This window comes from Triticum aestivum, chromosome 6D, assembly GCF_018294505.1.
Source record: "Triticum aestivum cultivar Chinese Spring chromosome 6D, IWGSC CS RefSeq v2.1, whole genome shotgun sequence".
NCBI lineage: Eukaryota > Viridiplantae > Streptophyta > Magnoliopsida > Poales > Poaceae > Triticum > Triticum aestivum.
Genome location: NC_057811.1, coordinates 190500111 through 190522803, shown reverse-complemented (window position 1 = coordinate 190522803; position 22693 = coordinate 190500111).

The following is a 22693-nucleotide window of genomic DNA, read 5'->3' as shown; positions in this document are numbered from 1 at the left end:
AAAGGGCCAAGATGTTGTACTAGCTTCGCTAAAAAAAGATGCTCTTGTAGAAAAAAAGTACAGCGTCTTTGCGTATGTGTGTTAGTTGATATTATTGATCCATATACTCTATAAGTGTTTATATGTCTGTTAGTTTTGTACAATATTGGGAGTACATCGTCCTGGCGTATGTGTGTTAGTTGACTCGGTATTTGAATCTTGATACATCGCTTGTGTACATATCTAAATGGGAGTACACATTATGCTGCATGTGACACTTGAGTTGGACATAAAGTGGTTTCAAATATTCAAATTCACCTTAAACTGGATTCTAGCTTCTGAATTCGAGTATCGACATTTGTAAATCATATTCATATTTGACAGTGGAATACATCTTTGTGGTGCTTTTGAAGATATATAAAACACATAGAATGGTTTATAAAGATTCATATAGGAATACAAAATGGATTTGAATTTAGTTGCCAGGGTAAACGTGGATGCTTATTGTCCCAAAAATTGAAAGAAGCGGCAAAGTGTCCACTCCCACGTCGGCTGCCCGAAGCCAAGTGTTAGGGAGATGGAGATTAGTATCTACCCCTTACACGGACAATCCATCGGCCCGATTTCCACTGCTCTCAATAGGGGTAGGTTAGTAACTTCAATTAGACGTGCCACGACCGCCTCTGAGCCCATTCCAACACGGTGGGCGCCAAACATGGGTGGCAAAACACATTTGATTCAACCTTGTCCGAAAGACCTCTGACTCTCCCTCCAATTCCCCATTCATACACGGTGGGCGGCAAAACAAACTCGAGTCGGCCGAAATCGATGTAGGCAAATATTTTCAATAGGGGCAGGTTTGTAACTTCACTAAGATGTGAGACAACCGCCCTACCTCTTAAACCCGTTCATACACCGTGGGTGCCAACCATGGGCCCAAAACACCCTCTCCTCACCCGAAATCGCTCTGGGCAAATATTGGCGAGATGCGAGATTACCGTCCTATCCCCAACCGACGAGACGTCCAAATTTTAAACGGGGGCTAAGTTCGTAACTTTCCCATATTTCAGACAAGCGCGTCACAAAAACATGGTTCCCCGTACCTCTCCCTCCATTTTCCAATTCATACACCGTTCGTGCTAGAACACCATCCCCACACCAGCCTCCTCCGTCCGCCACCCCATCTATCTCCCCCGTCCTCCACCCCATCCATCGCCACCGTCCTCCACCATGCCGGAGCGCCTACCAAGACCGCCTCGTCCACTGCTAGAGATGGACGTTTCTCATCCACGGCGACGGACCAAGAGCCTTGCATCGCGTCCTCTCGCTTCATCGGCGGCGTCGTCTTCTTTGTCGGTGCCGCTCACACGAACTTCTCTTCCACCGCAACGAGACTTATCCCCCGATGCACCCATCTACCATCGCAGATCTGCTTCAACGCCATCGACACCCATCGCACCCCCGATGCCTACACGGCGCCGCAAGAGAGGTGGTACTTCATATCTCCTCAACTTTTTGATCTCAACAAGAAAATAGATCGTAACTTGGTTACTCTACTTTCTTTTCAGCTCTTAGAATTTAGTTCTTAGTTCGAAGCAAACAATGGATCCTAAATATCATTTCTTTGGTTTGCAGCTTTAAATCTGCCATGGCACAGTCATAATACGGTTTAATTGATCATGCTTAGGGTTTAATTGATCATGTTGGTTTCGTGGTGGTTTCTTTAATAGAAATCGCAGGGGAAACCCTCTTTTGCTCAAAAAAATGCTTAGGGTTTCCCCCTTTTATGATCACTATACGATCAGAATACGTGCTTCTTGTCATAATAGCACTGCTCCACCCATCAAGCTAAACAATCTTAGTTGTTCAAATACGAATCTGATATTATTAAAACAGAGTCGTTTAATTGGTCAGCTAAATGTTCCTAATTTAGTTTCGAAAATGCATGTTCGCCGCTCGGGTGTGTATCTCTACAAGGTGCCCACGGTTGGCCGGCCCACCCTGGGATTTTGGGTCGTCCCAGGCCCCGATTCCCCTTTGTTCTGCTGCGCACTTCCGATCTCTACTCCCCCCAAGCCGCCTGCCTTGCCGGCGACATGCCATCCCTGGATGGCATGACTCTAGGCAGAGACGCCAGACTAGCGGGAGGTCAGGAGCCGCTCGCCCTACAGCGTCACCGCTGCCCGGGCGCACCGCCGTGCCTACCTTCCCAGTCCGTTCAGGGCTCAGGCGTGCAGCACCCACTAAGCCAACCCGATTTATCCTGAGATACATCCTCAACACTCAGCACTTCAGCAACCACTCCTCATCACCCATTTTCTAATTGATTCATTACTCATTAGGCAGGACTGTCATTAGGGTTTGTTGTGTGCTGAGTGCTACCTACACTTAATGGTTCAGATGTATTTCAGTAATCTTTAGTACCTGTAAAGTTCACAGGGTTTCAAAATTCCGGCCCTAGGAACAGACACTAGTCATTTTGGATTGTTGGTCGTAGTGACATTGACCCAGATTACTACTGCAGGCCAGGTTTGTTGACAATTTTACTTGTCTTTCTTACTCATTCGATATGATATCCAATTATTCACGTCGATTAGTTGCAAACAGTAAGTGCTAGACAAACTTCTTGATTCAGATTTTGGACGGTCTCTTACTGCAGTTACAATTCTGCATACTTGTCCTAGTGAGCTCACAAGTAAATGATTGATTCACTACATCTATGCTTGCCTTCTCATATTTGTTGTCAATATTCTTTTAGGGTGGACCACCCTGTTTCAAAATACTGGAACCGTAGACATGAGTGAATAGTATTTCTCTGTGTGATCTCTTCCATCATGTGTGGGCAACGAACACTGCATTGTATAGAAAGAAAGTGTCATTTCCAGCTTTTACATAGGCTACGATCTTTTACATGGAATACAATCTGCCTACTTGCTTTGTGTCGCACTACCAACACTCCACCCTTGAAGCTAAACATTATGCCACTCATAATTCCTTGGTTTATTTGTTCAAATACGAATTTGATATGATTCTAATGTTCCTACTTCAGTTTTGAAATGTGTGTCTGCCTGTTATAGAGACATAAGGGGTTTGTATTTCTGTGTGTGGTCTGGTCAGCACGGTTGGGGGGTGAACTTTGCATATGCAGGGGTTTATAGGGAGACACTCTTCGAGTTGAATCCGCAATGCATTCCATAGATAATCTGACTACTTTTTATGTTTTCATGAATCTCAGATTCTGAACAGCATCATAATGATTATGAGCTTGCGCGCATGAAAAGAATAAAGCAGAACAATGCCATGGCTGTCAAACTTGGCATTAAGGGACTGAAATCAAGTCTGGATGCAATGCAATGCAAACGCTCTCCACCTACAGATTCATGCTCAGAATATGATCCTAACAGTGATTCTGAGCTAGAGGGAGACCTAAGTCAATGTAGCTCCCTAGTGGAGGAGTCAGAGGCAGATGCCCTATCTTATTCACCCATCAAGGTGCTTGCTCTAATTTCCACGGTTATATTGGTCGCACATATCTTGCAACTGATGCTTTGCATTGCTTCTACTTTGTTGCACTGCCATTAGCTTAGTTTACACATCGTGTATGTGAATACGCCCTGCCTATCCATTTTCAGTACATATTCCATCTGTCATCATACCATATTTATCCATTCAAATGTTGTTCTTGTGTATCAGACATTCAAAAGGAAGAGGGTGATTGCTGATCGCGGAGGAGCACAAGCAAAGTATTTGGAAAAGGTAGTGACACCTGATAAATTGAATAGCCCATTAGGTGTAGTTGCAATATCACCTGACCCGCAAAACACCCCAACTCTAGCAGACTCTAGCCCTACTACACTGGTCATTTCTGATGCCCCAACTCAGCAGACCCCAACTGCAGCAAACAGTATGATGATGCCAGTTGACATAGCACCAGCTCTACGACGCAAAACCCCCATTCCAACAAAGAGTACACCAATCCAGTTGCCAAATCCCTTTTCGAACCAGAGAGAGCCCCAATTGCAGCAAATAGGACCCCTGTTCCATTTCTTCCCAGTTTAGAAGACGAAGCTTATATTGTTGTCAGGAACTTTGTGCGCATCTTTCCTTCATGGAAAGATTATACCGCAGACACAGAACAATTTCCAGTCTTCCTCCGCAACTTACGCGTAAGTAATGTACTAATGTTATTCATGGTAATTACTGCATATGTTTCTGCTGACAGAAGACACAAGATTTCATTCTTTTAAATAGGCGAGGACCAAACTGGATTGTCAAGACGAGCAAGGGTTGGTTGCGCTTTTCAAGCACTCGTTGATGAAGTATCGTTCCTACCTGAGGCAAGCGCACTTCAATGGCAAGCCTCTAAACGAAATTTCTGTAAAGTCTCCAGTGCTACATTTATTCGACAGTGACTGGAATAATCTTGTTACACATTGGTCTCATCTGCAGCGTAAGGTACTGTCTATGATATCACATCACAATTTGAACTACATTTCTGCATTTGCCTTAACGTCTCACTTGTACGAAAACTGTTAGCAGAAGAACATTCATTCTCAAGGGACCACAAATCTCGCAACTATACTGCACACTGCATTGCTCTTGTGAGTACCTCTTGCCCTGTATGACCATACTTACTTTCATAGCTGTTTGATTATGTAGCATCACTGCACATGTTAGCCTCGTTATCGTCCATTTGGTGGACATTATAAGATCCGTATGGACTCTTACATAAATTTAGAATCAACCCAATGCTTTTGAAGAGGTTTAGCTCTGCAGTCCTCTTGTAAGGACTGAACGTCGTCTATCACTGTACTTACATTAACAGCTACTCCCTCCGTCCCATAATATAAGAACGTTTTGTACAGTACACCAGTGTTCAAAACACTCTTGTATTATGGGAAGAGGGATTGGTTCATTGTGTAGCATTCTGCATCTTATCTCCCTCGCCCACCATTTACTGAAAGATATCAGATCTATATTTAATCTTACCAAAAAGTTGAATACACAGACAATGCCAGTGCAGAAGTGTAGCCCATTGGTCTTGTCAGTACATTTTGTCCTGTAACGCTTGTACTTCCAGGGATTGGTAGTTGATTATGTAGCATGAATCTACATCTTATCTTTATTATCCTCTATCCCTTCCAATATTATCATATCTATAATTACTCTCTACAAAATGTAGAGCATAGGCAATGCTTATGAAGAAGATTCTGTGCTGAAATTCTTGAGTTATCCTTCCCTTGACATGGAGAAGGGCATTATAAAGCCAGTGTTAACTGTTAATGTAAGTCAGTCCTTCTAAAGCCTTTATCCTCAACTGCTGTTTAATTTGCTCATACTCCCTATCGTTTACTGCTGTTTAGTTTGTTGTTTCTATCAAAATGCATGTTCGCAAGAACCGTAAGTTCCAAGTTTTACTTGTAAAACCAAATTCCTTATTCATACCATGCACATTACTCAATACTCCGTATATGTATGCTTGTTTTGTGGATCTATAATCCAGTGTGTGGTGAAGCAGCCCACGTTTGCACCTTGTCATCTCCTGTTTTATCTTACTGATGTGGCTGATGATATGAACAACATGCCATGCACATTAACCAAAATAGATACAACGATTGTCTTTGCCCTTCATCTATGCTTGTTATGTTGACATGGTAATCCAGTAGTGTGGTGAAGCTCCCCGCATTATGAACAATGCCAGATTATGCTATTGATATTTTGAACCTACTCTTTATTTTCTAATTTGAAATTGGATGGAATTGACAGCACAGTTATCATCTTTGTTTATACACGTGGAAAACATGTCATCTCTCTGCTTGTTTCAGGGTGATATGCCTGATGGCATGCACAAGTCTGCTGAAGGCTGTGAGACAAACCCAACATATATTGCAGCAAAGAAGGCAAAACATCTTGAAGATAGCGAGACAACCCCAAAGTCTTGTCTTGATGCAGTGTTCAAGTTACTTGAGACTAGCAGTCAGACAAGCTCACAGAATTCGCTGTCTGAATCAGTTCGACTTCTTCAGTCCCAAGTTCTAGCAGAAAGGCATTCTGCAACTCAACTTTGACTTGAAGTCATATCTCTAAGAAAGATTGCGGAGAACACCAATGAGAACCTCATTGCTAAACAGATACACCTGGAAGCTATGACCGACATGCTAGGCCGGTCTCACAGCCTTGCTCAGCAGCTTGCGCAGCAGTTCCCGTGCAAGGCTAACCTTTCTTGAACTGTCTTGGAAGTGGTCTCGGTTCAGTATTATTTTGTTATGCTACAATGGTGCCCAGTTTTTGTAATCTGCTTCTTCGTTGCGCTTTATGATCACTGGTGGCGAACTTCGATGCCGAGTGGGTGTAATTTACCATAAATCCTTTATTGTATAGTGTAGGTTTATTCTAAGTTACTATGCTGTAATTTCTTTATTGTATAGAGTAGGTTTGTTCTTAATTCCTACTAGTTACTGCCATCATTCGCTATTTGGAAAAAATCTGATGTAGTTGATCGGGCCGAAACATTCGCCTCTAACGGGCCTGGTTTTTAGCGGGCCACAATTGGGCCGGCTTGCATCTTTCTTGGGCCCGAATGGCCATTGGATCCTTCACACTTTGCGCCAGGCCCACAACTTACTCTGGCCTATATTCGGCCCAAATTTTAGTTGGGCCTTTTGTGGACCCAGCGCTTAGATTGGCCCAGGTAGCGTTGGGCCATTAACAGGCTGAATATTCTACTAGCCTGTTACGGCCCAGAAGAAACCATGGGCCTTTAGCAGGCTGAAATGCATGTTGGGCCTCAATTTTCACTAGTCGTCGACGGGCCTTCAGCAGGCTGAAATGTAGATCGGGCCTTTTTTGGCCCAGTTATATGACGGGCCGTTACCAGGCCGAAACATATCTTGGGCCTTAGTTGGCCCACTGTTATCATGTGCCTTTAAGAGGCCGAAAGCTTAGTACATGCATGAACGGGCCGAATTATACGACAGGCCTTTAACAGGCCCAAAGTCACGTTGGGCTAAACTGTTGCCACCTTTATCACGCGCCGTTAGTGAGCCGGATGTCGCGTCAGACCATATATGGCCCATGTGCAGCACGGGCCATTCCCAAGCCGAAAGACACACCGGGCTGAAATGGGACCATGTCTACATCGGGCCTCTAACAGGCTGAAATTCACTAGGCTGTAATTGGGCCCAAATATTCGGCAAACAATTAATGGGCCAGATCTGGCTTCGGGCCGTAAATGGGCCTTTATTAAACATGTCATTATTGGGCTGGCCCACTAGTACCTGAGTAAGTACTACGGGCCTTTGACTGGGCCAGCCTTTTTAACCTATATGGGCCTCTGTTGGGCCCTGCCACGTGTCGATGTATCATAGGCATGTCTCCTCAAATGGACGGGCGACATCTGGCCCACTGAGGAGCAGACACGTGTTTCCTCCGGCCAATGAGAATTTTACACGTGGAAAATCACCATTGGTCCGGGCTGTTAACGGGTTATCGGATCCAAAACCAGACCCGATAGCTTAACGGCGAGCCGTTACGGTGGATGCCACGTGTCGGTCACCCTTGACGAAAGCACTTCTCTGACGCGCGATTTATCGTCATGGAAGTGGACACTTCCGTGATGATAATTTTGGTAATGTCATGGAACACTTCTACGACAGCATAGGTATGACTATCTTGATTCTGTCATAAATTTGTCATGGATGTACATGCATGATAGAAAACATGACCTACTGTGACAAACACGTATCATCACGGAAGTGTCTTTTTTTTGTAGTGAGGCCTCATTTTCAAGCATTGCAATACCGTTTGTGCTCACTTTCGTTACTTGCTAACTTGCTGTTTTTTATTTTTATCATTACAAAAGTCAATATCTACTATCCATATTACACTTGTATCACCATATCTTCGCCGAACTAGTGCACCTATACAATTTACCATTGTATTTGGTGTGTTGGGGACACAAGAGACTCTTTTTTCTTTCTTTTTTGACTGTGAATGATAGTGGGAGAGGCTCCCACTGACTTTTGTATTACTCACAAGATAGATGTTACATCATTACAAGGGTGGGATGTTTTAGGGCCTCCCCTCAGCCCATCTAAGCATGTATAACACAACTAGTTACAAGCTTTATATGTAGGAGTCTAAGAAGGGACGAAGCTCTTCTTTACAGTTGTGAACAAGAAGACTTAAGAGGTTTTTGAATCTATCCAACCAGGTGGCGAAAGAGTGTGGCACCCCTTTGAAGTACTCGTTGTTTCTCTCTTTCCAGATACTCCAAGAGGCAAGCAAAAAATATGTCCATGAACAGCGGCCGCCTCCATTGATTTTTACCATCATGCAACAGAGAGACCCTATTGCCACGGATGGCCAGCTCAGTCCCACTTTGTCCCAACATCGTCGGCTAAAGGGGCATGAGAAGAACAGATGCTCAATTGTTTCCTCTGGAGGGTTTTGGCATAGCATGCATGCATAGTTGTTGCCCAGTACAATGTAATGCCTACGCTTCATCATGTTCCTCGTGTTTAGGCGCTCCACCAGCATCAACCAGCCAAACATTTTGAATTTGATCGGGCTCTTGGCTTTCCAAAGCCAAAAGAAAGCCTCATCGGCGACCTTTTATCTGAAGCATTGGTTGTAGAATGTTTTGCCCAAGAATTTTTGTAACGCCCACGATGCGGCTATATCTCCCACGTGTCGAGGCACGACTTAGAGGCATAACCACATTGTGGTTTTGTCGCAAGAAGGGTCATCTTCACACAATCCCATGTAATGAACAAGAATGGGATAAAGAGTTGGCTTACAATCGCCACTTCACACAATACATAAATAAAACATACATCAATCAGAGTACACACATAGACCGACTACGGTCAAAGCCAAAAGAAAAGAAGATAACCCAACTGCTAGATCCCTGATCGTCCCAACTGGGCTCCACTACTGATCAACAGGAAAAGAAACAACACAACGAGCAAGACCTTCATCGAGCTCCCACTTGAGCTCAGTTGGGTCACCTGCACTGGTATCCTCGGCACCTGCAACTGTTTTGGAAGTATCTATGAGTCACGAGGACTCAGCAATCTCACACCCGCGAGATCAAGACTATTTAAGCTTATAGGAAAGGATGGGGTAATGAGGTGGAGCTGCAGCAAGCACTAAGCATATATGGTGGCTAACATACGCAAATAAGAGCGAGAAGAGAAGCAACGGAATGGTCGCCAGCTAGTAATGATCAAGAAGTGATCCTGAACTCCTACTTACGTCAAACATAACCCAAAAACCGTGTTCACTTCCCGGACTTCACCGAGAAGAGACCATCACGGCTACACACGTGGTTGTTGCGTTTTAATTAAGGTCGTGTGTCAAGTTCTCTACAACCGGATATTAACAAATTCCCATCTGCCACATAACCGCGGGCACGGCTCTCGAAAGTTTATACCCTGCAGGGGTGTCCCAACTTAGCCCATTATAAGCTCTCACGGTCAACGAAGGATATTCCTTCTCCCGAGAAAACCCGATCAATCTCGGAATCCCGGTTACAAGACATTTCGACAATGGTAAAACAAGACCAGCAACACCACCCGCTGTGCCGACAAATCCCGATAGGAGCTGCACATATCGTTCTCAGGGCACACCGGATAAGCTAAGCGTACAGGTGCCGACGTAACCAAAGTTGCCAAGGGATGGTCCCGCATGGTGCTCTAGTTTGGACCAACACTCAGAGGAGCACTGGCCCGGGGGGTTAAAATAAAGATGACCCTTGAGTCTGCAGAACCCAAGGGAAAAAGGCTTAGGTGGCAAATGTTAAAACCAAGGTTGGGCCTTGCTGGAGGAGTTTTATTCAAAGCGAACTGTCAAGGGCGTCCCATAAATCACCCAACCGCGTAAGGAACGCAAAATCAAGGAATATAACACCGGTACAACGGAAACTAGGGCGGCAAGAGTGGAACAAAACACCAGGCATAAGGCCGAGCGTTCCACCCTATACCAAGTATATAGATGCATTAATTAAGATAAGAGATATTGTGTTATCCCAACATAAACATGTTCCAACATGGAGCAATCTTCAACTTCACCTGTATCTAGCAACGCTATAAGAGGGGTGAGCAAAAGCGGTAACATAGCCAAACAACGGTTTGCTAGGAAAAAGGTGGGTTAGAGGCTTGACATGGCAATATGGGAGGCATGATATGGCAAGTGGTAGGTAGCGCGGCAAAGCAATAGAGCGAACAACTAGCAAACAAAGATAGAAGTGATTTCGAGGGTATGGTCATCTTGCCTGAGATCCCGCAAGGAAGAAGAACGAGTCCATGAAGAAGACAAACGGACGTAGTCGAACGAATCCTCACAACTCCGGAACGAAACCGAAGCTAACGAGAGAAGCAACCCGGAAAGAAACTAACAACATAGTAAACAACCACCACATACACATGGCATGATGCACCAACAATTATGATGCATGTCCGGTTTAAATATGCATGGCATGGCAAAGTGCACCAAACAACACTACAAATTAAATGGAGCTCAATATGCAACGAGTTGCATATTGACGAAACACCACATTCAATATTTAGTTCTCTCTCGTTATGTAAACAACATTATTAAATGTTGATTAACATGGCAAGAGGTGAAGCATAAGTAAGACTATCTATCTAGGCAAGTTTAAATGAGGCCGGAACAACAAATAACAATTCCGGAAAATCCCCATATGTCATTTAGCAGTTTAAAGCAAACAACAATTTTAAACATTTAAATGTTGTTATCATGATGCAGATGTCAATGCAAGTTTTAAGCAATTTTTATGAAAATGTTGACATGAGCATGTTATGAAGCATTTGTCGCCGTGGTGGAAGAAAAATGGTGCCACGACGGTGAAACGGAAATGGTGCCACGACAACATATTGGTTCCGATAGCTCACGGAGATACCGGTGCAAAAGAAAGAGGCGTGAGCGTGTCATGCAAGGATGGTGGGGTGATCCCGGCAACCGGGTTCCCACGAGATAGTGGCATGGAGACGAGTGACAATTCGGACATGGTGTAAACACGATCATCTCATACAACACACAGGCATTCGTTCACGGTGTCATCTCGGGGTTATACCTTTGAAGCGTGTAATTCGGGGCAGTTCAAAATCGTCGAGGGAAGTAGTGGTACACACGAAGGTAGTCGAACTTGACGGTTCCGTTACACGGGTCTTCGGCGACGGTAGTGGAAGTAGTGGCACACGTTCGTTTTCGGAGAGGTACTTGATGGGTCCGAGGTCTCCGGCATAGTGGTACACACCTCGGAAGCGGTTCACGATGATGGTAGTCGAACTTGGTGATCCGACGGGGTACTCGGCGAATGACGACCGTAGTGGTACTTGGGGAAAAAATCTTAGAGACGACAGTAGAGGTATTCAACGTGTCACCATGTAGTCGTACACTTGTCGGAGAGGATCTTGGCGCATCCAAAACGAAGCAACACAAAACATCACAAGGGGCCTCGGGATGCCAGCAGCAAGGAGGCGATGGTGGTGGACAGCGACAGGAGATGGTCGGCAGCTTGAGCGGAGGCAGGGCGCTGGTTGGGCCTTGCAGCAGAAGCAAGGGCGTCGACGAGGGAGACGGGACGCGCACAGCAGAGGCCAGCAGTGGCACACGTCCATGGCCCACGCGAGGACTAGCAGGACGTCGAGGAGGGCAACAAAGGCGACGGGCGAGGCCGAGACGAGGTCGATGACGGCCGGGACGGAGGGAAGCGTGCGGCGGGCGGAGCAGCTCTGGCCGTGGCGCTCGGGCTGCGAGAGGCGGGCGCTGGTCGTGGTCGCCGGCGATGGAGGCGGAGCAGAGGACAGGCGAAGCAGGAGGTTGGGCGCGCGGCGCTCGAGCGTAGAAGCGACGGGGCCGCCGGAGTTGGTCGCACCGCAGCTCAGGGCGGAGCAACACCTGCAGAAGGGAGCAGGGCACGGCGAGGGCAGGGGCAAGACGCGGTGGTGGAGGTCGCTAGAGGGCGCGGCGTGGCTCGACGGCGGGGCCGGACGAGGAGCACGGGTAGGAGGGGATCGGGACGAGGGCGCGGCGCGTGCGGGAAGATGGGGTGAGATCGAGAGGGGGGATCGAGCAGGGCTCTCCTGGCTTGATGCATGCATCTGTGGTGGCGGCGGAGGGGAACGAGAGGGAGAGATCGAGAGGAGGGGGTTCAGGGCTAGGGTTATGGCGCGGCTGGGCCTTGGGCCATGTGGACTGCGGGGAAGAAGGATGGGCCGGCCTGGGCTGCGCCTGGCTGCGGTGCCTAGGCAAGGCCTTTTCCATTCCCTTTATTTGCTGGAACTAATAAGCAGCTGCAAGGAAAAATAAAAAGGCCAGGGAGCTAGGAGAGGAGTTTTGCAGATATAAAAATATCCTCGAGCTCCTGGAATTACCCACTATTTGATAAAATTGAGTTGGGCAATTTTAGAGGTAGAAAAATAAAACAAGTTTGAATATAATTCAAGCTTGGGTCATTTTTGAACCTGACCAAAAGAACTTCAATAGAGGTGAAATTAGGCAGAGAGGTTTGGGACATGTAGCAAGATTTATAGGTAGAAGATGAACATTAATGGAGGAGCTTGGGAAGGTGACAAAAGAATTTATAGCAAGGATGGAGGCCGGGAATTGAGAAGGAAAAGGCATGAAACTTAAACTGTAAGTGTGTTATGGTTTATTCCTAAAGAATGGAATATTTTTATAGCTCCCTAATAATATTGGGAGGATATGTTATAAAGAGAAAACACCATGTGAATTCCCTCGATTTAAATGGATCGAAGATCCATGCAATTTACATAGTTGAGTTTTAAAAAATTAAATGACATGATGACATGATGCAATGCAAAAATAAATAGAGCAAGCAAAAGAAACACATAGTGATCACAAAAATATGGAAGTCTTCTGAAGCGTCAGTCTCGGGGCGTTACAACACTCCACCACTACAAGAGGATCTCGTCCCGAGATCTAGGATGGCACCGAAGAGAAACGAAAGAGGAAGAGAAGAGGTAAAACTAAGTTGCTTCTTTGAGAAACGAGTGAAACCACGAACCTTGAGAGATTAAATAATTTAAAGAAGAATACAATGGAGATGAACGTGATTGCAAACACTCCGTTCGATCAGAGGAACCTGGGATACGACGAGAACCAAGAGGTTAAGTGACAAGATAGATATTTAAACCACTCCGGTTAAAACAAGATAGGGAAGGAATAAGAATGATCTAATTTGGGCAGCACTCCGACTGTAAATGGAAGGAATTGAACAAGATCTTGACAAGATGAGAGGATACTCGATGAAATTAACAACACATTTTCTCCGGAACTGATGAAAGAATGGCACAAGGGGTAAGAAATATTTCAGACAGTACTCCGGTTGAGGACGGAGACAAAACTTGATAAGATGAGAGAACTCGAATGAAAACACGACACTCCGGCTAAACGGACGAGAAAGGAAAATTTACATGATCTTGACAAAACAAGATGATAGGTCGAAGAGAGCGACCTCACAAAGCCTCCGGGACGAGCGAATAGGAGATAGATCGTCGGAATAAGAGAACGGAGAAGGAAATGATAACTTCCACCACAATTGAATTTGGGAAGCATCCTTCCAAGAAGGTTAGAACGGAGTTGTTGGAAAACCAACAACGAAAAGAACAAGCTTGTTGTGGGCTTATGGAACACATCTCAAAATTATGAGGTTAAACCCTGCCACTAACGACAACAATAGATTGGATGGATATGAACAAGGAGACGAGAAATTTATTTCACCAAGAGGATAAATGAAGAACTTGGGTCATTTATTAGCACCATAAATAGCAAAATCCTTAGGGCAAGCTTTAGGTGAAATATAACCCAAGATAGCTCCAACAAAAAGATTGATTGGTTGAAAATATCTCTTGAACGAACAGAAAATGATGGATTTAAATATGTCACTCTTGAAAACTTGTGAATCATGAAACGTGAAGGGAAATTATCAAGAATGACATAACACCATCTGAAGAGATAAGGTAGAAAGAATTGCACTTCGGAATGCAAGATGAAGAATGCTTGGACTCCTCAAAACAAGACATGTGTTGAACACCATGTTTATTTCACAGTATAGTTAGGCAAAACATAACTTCGAGAGAAATATTGAAGAACACTTGAAGAATGAAAAGAATCCTTGACGAAGCACCATGTAGAGCCTCCATGAAGAACTCCGCTAATAAAAGAATGATCAAACGAAAGGGAAAGTTGAAAAGAACTCCGGGAGAAGCCTTGCAATGATTAGATGAAGCTTTTAAATGATATAATGCAGAAAGCTTGGAACTCCGGAAAAGAAAAAATGAATCAACTTGGAACCGAGAATTTGATATCATGAACGAACTCCGGAAGAAGGAATTAATCACTTGGAGGAAACAAGAATAAGAATTACATTACGTGTATCCTTCACCAATTTAGATTGATGACAAGCAACGGATTTTGCATACTACTTATTCTCGTAGAAAGGATTAAGATAGATATAGCGCAAACTTGAGAAGGTCTTCAACGAACCACCGGTAGGATTGGAAAGAACGAATGAATCTATATGACAATGAAGGAAGAGAATTCTTGAACGAACCACCGTAAGAATTGAAAATGAAAGTAGCAAAGGCACAATTCACCGGGAAGAATTGAAAAAAAAAGATGCTTGAGAGAATTTAGATACAAGTGAACGAAGAGATCCTGAGCTGATTAGAGAATACTTGAATGATGCACCGGTAAGATTTGGAGAACGAGAGTTGAATGTTGAGAACGAATAAATCTTCTGAAATGATGGCCTTCGGAGAATCAAACTGAAAAGACTCATGAATTGCTCCGGATGGGTGAAAAGAATTCTCACAATCAAAAACAATTATGAGAGGATGGCATCAAGCTTGAACTATGAATCTTCAAGAGAACGGACCAAGATTTAGGAGAAATTCTTCTTCGGTCTTCAAATGTTGAGAATGACGATGAGAAACACCATCAACAATTATTGAGGCACTCCGGAATGAAAATTGGAAAGGTTGAACCAACGACGAAAAGAATTTAAAAGATCTTGGAGAAAGACATGACTGATGATAAGTCATTCTTACGTCAAACTTCAAAAAGAATTTAGGAATAGCTCCTAAAAGAATTAGATGAGTCAGGTAAGATCCTGGAAAAGACCTATGGGTTAGGGCCCACTCAAAAGAAACACCGTTGAAATGATTACATGAAAATGAGATTGCACTGGTTGAATTAAATGGCTTGAATGAGGTAACAACCTCGAAATAGTTAGAATTGATGCGGAGTGGAAACACGAATCTTCAGAGATATCTTCAACACTCCGGAACAATTGAATAGCAAGCGGGGAATGATTAAGAGATGCACCGACATACGAAAACACTTGAAACAAGGAAGGGAATATGATCAACACCGAAAGCTTGAATTTAGTCCACTGGAGAAGAAAGAGAACGAATAATGATAAACTTGAAGAACATCTTCAAGAGAACCACTGGGTAAGAACATTGATGGAAAAGAATGGAGAAACTTCACATCCATAAGATGGATACATGATTAAGAAATCTTAGTCCTTGAAGCAAGAGGGTGGGAGGGTGGGAAAACAAAGACAACTTGGGACGGATGAAGCAAACACCGTTGCAAAGAACTGAGAATTGATCTCGCGAATGTTGAAAATGATCGGATCCACTTGAAGAGAAACACACCGGTTGGAAAAAAATAGAAAAGACAACCTTGATGAACAAGAAGGATTAGTATTAACATAGCAATATGAGAACACCGCTTAGGATAAGGTATGGAACCAACACTTGACATTGAAGCAACTCGAATACCACAACTTAAAACAAAACAAAGGATTTGGCTTGCAGAATAAGCCGAAACAAACATATGATAGAGATTTCATCCGAAGTTTTCATGGTGGGCCCACACAGGCACGATCGTACAGCACCATCATGTACAAGGCAGTGCACATGACATACGAAGTGTCCCCGAGTCGGCATAGCCAAGGACTCTTTAAGAAACTACGAGACCACTGTAAAACCAACCGTGGAAAGGCGGACCACTAGACGTCGAACCCCAATCTCATATCATGCATCTGTCGGAAAGATATCCTAGGAGCTACTTGAATTCCCACTTATAAACTCCCGAAACTTTCTGGTTATGCAATCAGGTGTTGGGGATACAGGGGACACAAAATATATCACCCAAACTAACAATACCTAGATCCAGCTGTATCCATCCTTCAACACATAACCAAGAAACCTTCGGAAATCATTTACCTCAACCTTCGAAAAGCATCCGTTATACGAGTTATGGCAATACTCCCGAACTCCCGCCCCAGTACTCGGTGGCGTTGAGGTGATCTCACCAACAACTGCATAAAAGAGCTTTTCGATGTCGGCGAAACTCAGGTATTCCAGAACTGCAATGATAAAATTGTGACGACAACACCTCGGAGCTCAACTCCCCGGGACACTGCCACAACCCCTAAATGTCAGGAGGCACCAAGAACAATGTTCTCGTCACAAAACCATCGGAACGATTCCAAGATACCCGCGTGATCCTAAAAAAAATTAGTGAAATTTGAGGAGAGAAGAGTCAAACCTTCTATGTCAGGAGGCCTCACCAGAGCGACGAAGGGACTGAGGAGTAAAAAGAATCCTACTCTCCAATATATATAATCCTAAGGCTCAAACCATTTTTGTTCTAGACTCAACAACGCCAGCGATTCGATCAAGCAGGGGGCTCCTAAGTCGGGGATGGCTCTGATTACCAACATGTAACGCCCACAATGCGGCTATATCTCCCACGTGTCGAGGCACGACTTAGAGGCATAACCGCATTGTGGTTCTGTCGCAAGAAGGGTCATCTTCACACAATCCCATGTAATGAACAAGAATGGGATAAAGAGTTGGCTTACAATCGCCACTTCACACAATACATAAATAAAACATACATCAATCAGAGTACACACATAGACCGACTACGGTCAAAGCCAAAAGAAAAGAAGATAACCCAACTGCTAGATCCCTGATCGTCCCAACTGGGCTCCACTACTGATCAACAGGAAAAGAAACAACACAACGAGCAAGACCTTCATCGAGCTCCCACTTGAGCTTAGTTGCGTCACCTGCACTGGTATCCTCGGCACCTGCAACTGTTTTGGAAGTATCTGTGAGTCACGAGGACTCAGCAATCTCACACCCGCGAGATCAAGACTATTTAAGCTTATAGGAAAGGATGGGGTAATGAGGTGGAGCTGTAGCAAGCACTAAGCATATATGGTGGCTAACATACGCAAATAAGAGCGAGAAGAGAAGCAACGGAACGGTCGCCAGCTAGTAATGATCAAGAAGTGATCCTGAACTCCTACTTACGTCAAACATAACCCAAAAACCGTGTTCACTTCCCGGACTTCACCGAGAAGAGACCATCACGGCTACACACGCGGTTGTTGCATTTTAATTAAGGTCGTGTGTCAAGTTCTCTACAACCGGATATTAACAAATTCCCATCTGCCACATAACCGCGGGCACGGCTCTCGAAAGTTTATACCCTGCAGGGGTGTCCCAACTTAGCCCATTATAAGCTCTCACGGTCAACGAAGGATATTCCTTCTCCCGGGAAAACCCGATCAATCTCGGAATCCCGGTTACAAGACATTTCGACAATGGTAAAACAAGACCAGCAAGACCAGCCGCTGTGCCGACAAATCCCAATAGGAGCTACACATATCTCGTTCTCAGGGCACACCGGATAAGCTAAGCGTACAGGTGCCGACGTAACCCAAGTTGCCAAGGGATGGTCCCGCATGGTGCTCTAGTTTGGACCAACACTCAGAGGAGCACTGGCCCGGGGGGTTAAAATAAAGATGACCCTTGAGTCTGCAGAACCCAAGGGAAAAAGGCTTAGGTGGCAAATGTTAAAACCAAGGTTGGGCCTTGCTAGAGGAGTTTTATTCAAAGCGAACTGTCAAGGGGGTCCCATAAATCACCCAACCGCGTAAGGAACGCAAAATCAAGGAACATAAACCCGGTATGACGGAAACTAGGGCGGCAAGAGTGGAACAAAACACCAGGCATAAGGCCGATCCTTCCACCCTTTACCAAGTATTTAGATGCATTAATTAAGATAAGAGATATTGTGATATCCCAACATAAACATGTTCCAACATGGAGCAATCTTCAACTTCACCTGTATCTAGCAACGCTATAAGAGGGGCTGAGCAAAAGCGGTAACATAGCCAAACAACGGTTTGCTAGGAAAAAGGTGGGTTAGAGGCTTGACATGGCAATATGGGAGGCATGATATGGCAAGTGGTAGGTAGCGCGGCAAAGCAATAGAGCGAACAACTAGCAAACAAAGATAGAAGTGATTTCGAGGGTATGGTCATCTTGCCTGAGATCCCGCAAGGAAGAAGAACGAGTCCATGAAGAAGACAAACGGACGTAGTCGAACGAATCCTCACAACTCCGGAACGAAACCGAAGCTAACGAGAGAAGCAACCCGGAAAGAAACTAACAACATAGTAAACAACCACCACATACACATGGCATGATGCACCAACAATTATGATGCATGTCCGGTTTAAATATGCATGGCATGGCAAAGTGCACCAAACAACACTACAAATTAAATGGAGCTCAATATGCAACAAGTTGCATATTGACGAAACACCACATTCAATATTTAGTTCTCTCTCGTTATGTACCCAACAATATTAAATGTTGATTAACATGGCAAGAGGTGAAGCATAAGTAAGACTATATAGGCAAGTTTAAATGAGGCCGGAATAACAAACAACAATTCCGGAAAATCCCCATATGTCATTTAGTAGTTTAAAGCAAACAACAATTTTAAACATTTAAATGTTGTTATCCTGATGCGGATGACAATGCAAGTTTTAAGCAATTTTTATGAAAATGTTGACATGAGCATGTTATGAAGCATTTGTCGCCGTGGTGGAAGAAAAAGGGTGCCACGACAACATATTGGTTCCGATAGCTCACAGAGATACCGGTGCAAAAGAAATAGGCGTGAGCGTGTCATGCAAGGATGGTGGGGTGATCCCGGCAACCGGGTTCCCACGAGATAGTGGCATGGAAACGAGTGACAATTCGGACACGGTGTAAACACGAACATCTCATACAACACACAGGCATTCGTTCACGGTGTCATCTCGGGGTTATACCTTTGAAGCGTGTAATTCGGGGCGGTTCAAAATCGTCGAGGGAAGTAGTGGTACACACGAAGGTAGTCGAACTTGACGGTTCCGTTACACGGGTCTTCGGCGACGGTAGTGGAAGTAGTGGCACACGTTCGTTTTCGGAGAGGTACTTGATGGGTCCGAGGTCTCCGGCGTAGTGGTACACATCTTGGAAGCGGTTCACGATGATGGTAGTCGAACTTGGTGATCCGAAGGGGTACTCGGCGAATGACGACCGTAGTGGTACTTGGGGAAAAAATCTCGGAGACGACGGTAGAGGTATTCGACGTGTCACCATGTAGTCGTACACTTGTCGGAGAGGATCTTGGCGCATCCAAAATGAAGCAACACAAAACATCACAAGGGGCCTCGGGATGCCAGCAGCAAGGAGGCGATGGTGGTGGACAGCGGCAGGAGATGGTCGGCAGCTTGAGCGGAGGCAGGGCGCTGGCTGGGCCTTGCAGCAGAAGCAAGGGCGTTGACGAGGGAGAGGGGACGCGCACAGCAGAGGCCAGCAGCGGCGCACGTCCATGGCCCACGCGAGGACGAGCAGGACGTCGAGGAGGGCAACAGAGGCGACGGGCGAGGCCGAGACGAGGTCGATGACGGCCGGGACGGAGGGAAGCGTGCGGCGGGCGGAGCAGCTCTGGCAGTGGCGCTCGGGCTGCGAGAGGCGGGCGCTGGTCATGGTCGCCGGCGATGGAGGCGGGGCAGAGGACAGGCGAAGCAGGAGGTTGGGCGCGCGGCGCTTGAGCGCAGAAGCGACGGGGCCGCCGGAGTTGGTCGCATCGCAGCTCAGGGCGGAGCAACACCTGCAGAAGGGAGCAGGGCACGGCGAGGGCAGGGGCAAGACGCGGTGGTGGAGGTCGCTAGAGGGCACGGCGCGGCTCGACGGCGGGGCCGGACGAGGAGCACGGGTAGGAGGGGATCGGGACGAGGGCGCGGCGCATGCGGGAAGATGGGGTGAGATCGAGAGGGGGGATCGAGCAGGGCTCTCCTGGCTTGATGCATGCGTCTGTGGTGGCGGCGGAGGGGAACGAGAGGGAGAGATCGAGAGGAGGGGGTTCAGGGCTAGGGTTATGGCGTGGCTAGGCCTTGGGCCATGTGGACTGCGTGGAAGAAGGATGGGCCGGCCTGGGCTGCGCTTGGCTACGGTGCCTAGGCAAGGCCTTTTCCCTTCCCTTTATTTGTTGGAACTAATAAGCAGCTGCAAGGAAAAATAAAAAGGCCAGGGAGCTAGGAGAGGAGTTTTGCAGATATAAAAATATCCTCGAGCTCCTGGAATTACCCACTATTTGAGAAAATTGAGTTGGGCAATTTTAGAGGTAGAAAAATAAAACAAGTTTGAATATAATTCAAGCTTGGGTCATTTTTGAACCTGACCAAAAGAACTTCAATAGAGGTGAAATTAGGCAGAGAGGTTCGGGACATGTAGCAAGATTTATAGGTAGAAGATGAACATTAATGGAGGAGCTTGGGAAGGTGACAAAAGAATTTATAGCAAGGATGGAGGCCGGGAATTGAGAAGGAAAAGGCATGAAACTTAAACTGTAAGTGTGTTATGGTTTATTCCTAAAGAATGGAATATTTTTTTATAGCTCCCTAATAATATTGGGAGAATATGTTATAAAGAGAAAACACCATGTGAATTCCCTCGATTTAAATGGATCGAAGATCCATGCAATTTACTTAGTTGAGTTTTAAAAAATTAAATGACATGATGGCATGATGACATGATGCAATGCAAAAATAAATAGAGCAAGCAAAAGAAACACACAGTGATCACAAAAATATGGAAGTCTTCTGAAGCGTCGGTCTCGGGGCGTTACAATTTTCCTCCTAGGGACAAACCCATGAGTCAGCACAACCCCTCTCCGGTATGATATGCATCGAACCTTGCTGGATCTCTCTGACCTCCTATCTCGCCTGAGTAGACAGAGGTAGATGGAAGAGCATAGCTGGGTCCGTAGACGCGAGTGCAGTGCCCACGGGCTCATCCTCATTCGTGCAAAAGGAGAAGGCTCGGGGGAAGATCTCCAAGAGTGGGGCCTCATGGTCGTGCTCAAACCACACATCTTTCCAGAATAGAGCCGACGACCCCTCTCCAATGTTAACTTTTGTGATCCCATGAAACACATTGCTGAGTTGCATGACATCACGCCACCAGAAGGATCCAATCGGGTCGGCCGCATGCGGTACTCTACCCGTGTAGTAGGTGTCTCAGACCAGAGTCACCCATGGGACGTCATGATGGTTGTAGAACTTAAACATGTGTTTGAGGAGGAGGGCCATGTTCTGGGTTTTTATGTCAATCACCCCAAGTCCACCTTTGCATTTCGGCCAACAAACCAGTTCCCAAGTTGCCAGTGAATTATTTTTGACCCCAGCCTCCATGTTTTTGGCCCATAAGCAATATCTACGCAGTTTGTCGATGTGTTCAATCACCTTGGGATGAAGTTTGAGCGTGCACAGAGCATAGATCAGCATCGAGGTGATGGTTGAATTCACCAGTGTGAGTTTGGCTTCGGACGACAACAGGGACAAAGCAGTGGACAACTTCCTCTCAATCCCACACACCATTGGCATGAGTTCAAGCAGCATTGGCCTTGTCGTCCCCATGGGGAGGCCCAGGTATGTAAAGGGGAGGGATCCGACAGTACAGCCAAAGATTTGGGCCAGCACAGAAGCTTGCTGCAAGTCCAGATTGATGGGGATCAGCGTGGACTTATGGAAGTTTATTTTCAGTCCCACAGAAGCTGCATAGTCAACTACGATGGATTTCATGCGAGCAGCTTGATCAGGGCAGGCTGGCATAACTAGGATCGTCTCGTCTACATATTGAATCACCAGGTAGTCACCTCTCCGATTACATGGGAGAGGTAGATCAATAAAACGCTGGGAAAAAGCATCATTGATTGCCGCTTGAAGGAGATCTGCAGCCAGGACAAAAATTAGGGGCGACAAGGGGTCTCCCTGCCTCACTCCACACTTGCACTAGAATTTCCTGCCTGGGACTCCATTCAGCAGTACCGAGGAGATGCCTGAGGCGAATATTGACTTCATCCAACCCAGCCATCTGTCATCAAAACCCATGTGTTTCATGATCTGCAACATCGGCTCATGTTCAATTGTGTCAAAGGCTTTTGCAAAGTCTAACTTGAGGAGCAGAATCTCACGTGAGGATGTTTAGCATTGATGAATGTATTCAAACGACCATGCAAGACAATCTTGAATGGTTCTCCCTTTGAGGAAGCCATACTGATTTCTATGAATGATTTTAAGAATGACTTTCTGCAGGCGATTGGCCAGAATCTTCATGATGATTTTCAGGTAGCAATTGAGTAGAGTGATGGGTCTGTAGTCATTAGCTGTCTTTAGGGAGGAGATTTCCGGTATCAGGGTGATATATCCCTCGCTAATGCTGGTTATGTCAAGATTGCCCTCATAGAAGTCTTGGCACATTTTATAGAAGTCCTCTTTGATAATGTGCCAGCAATTCTTGAGGAA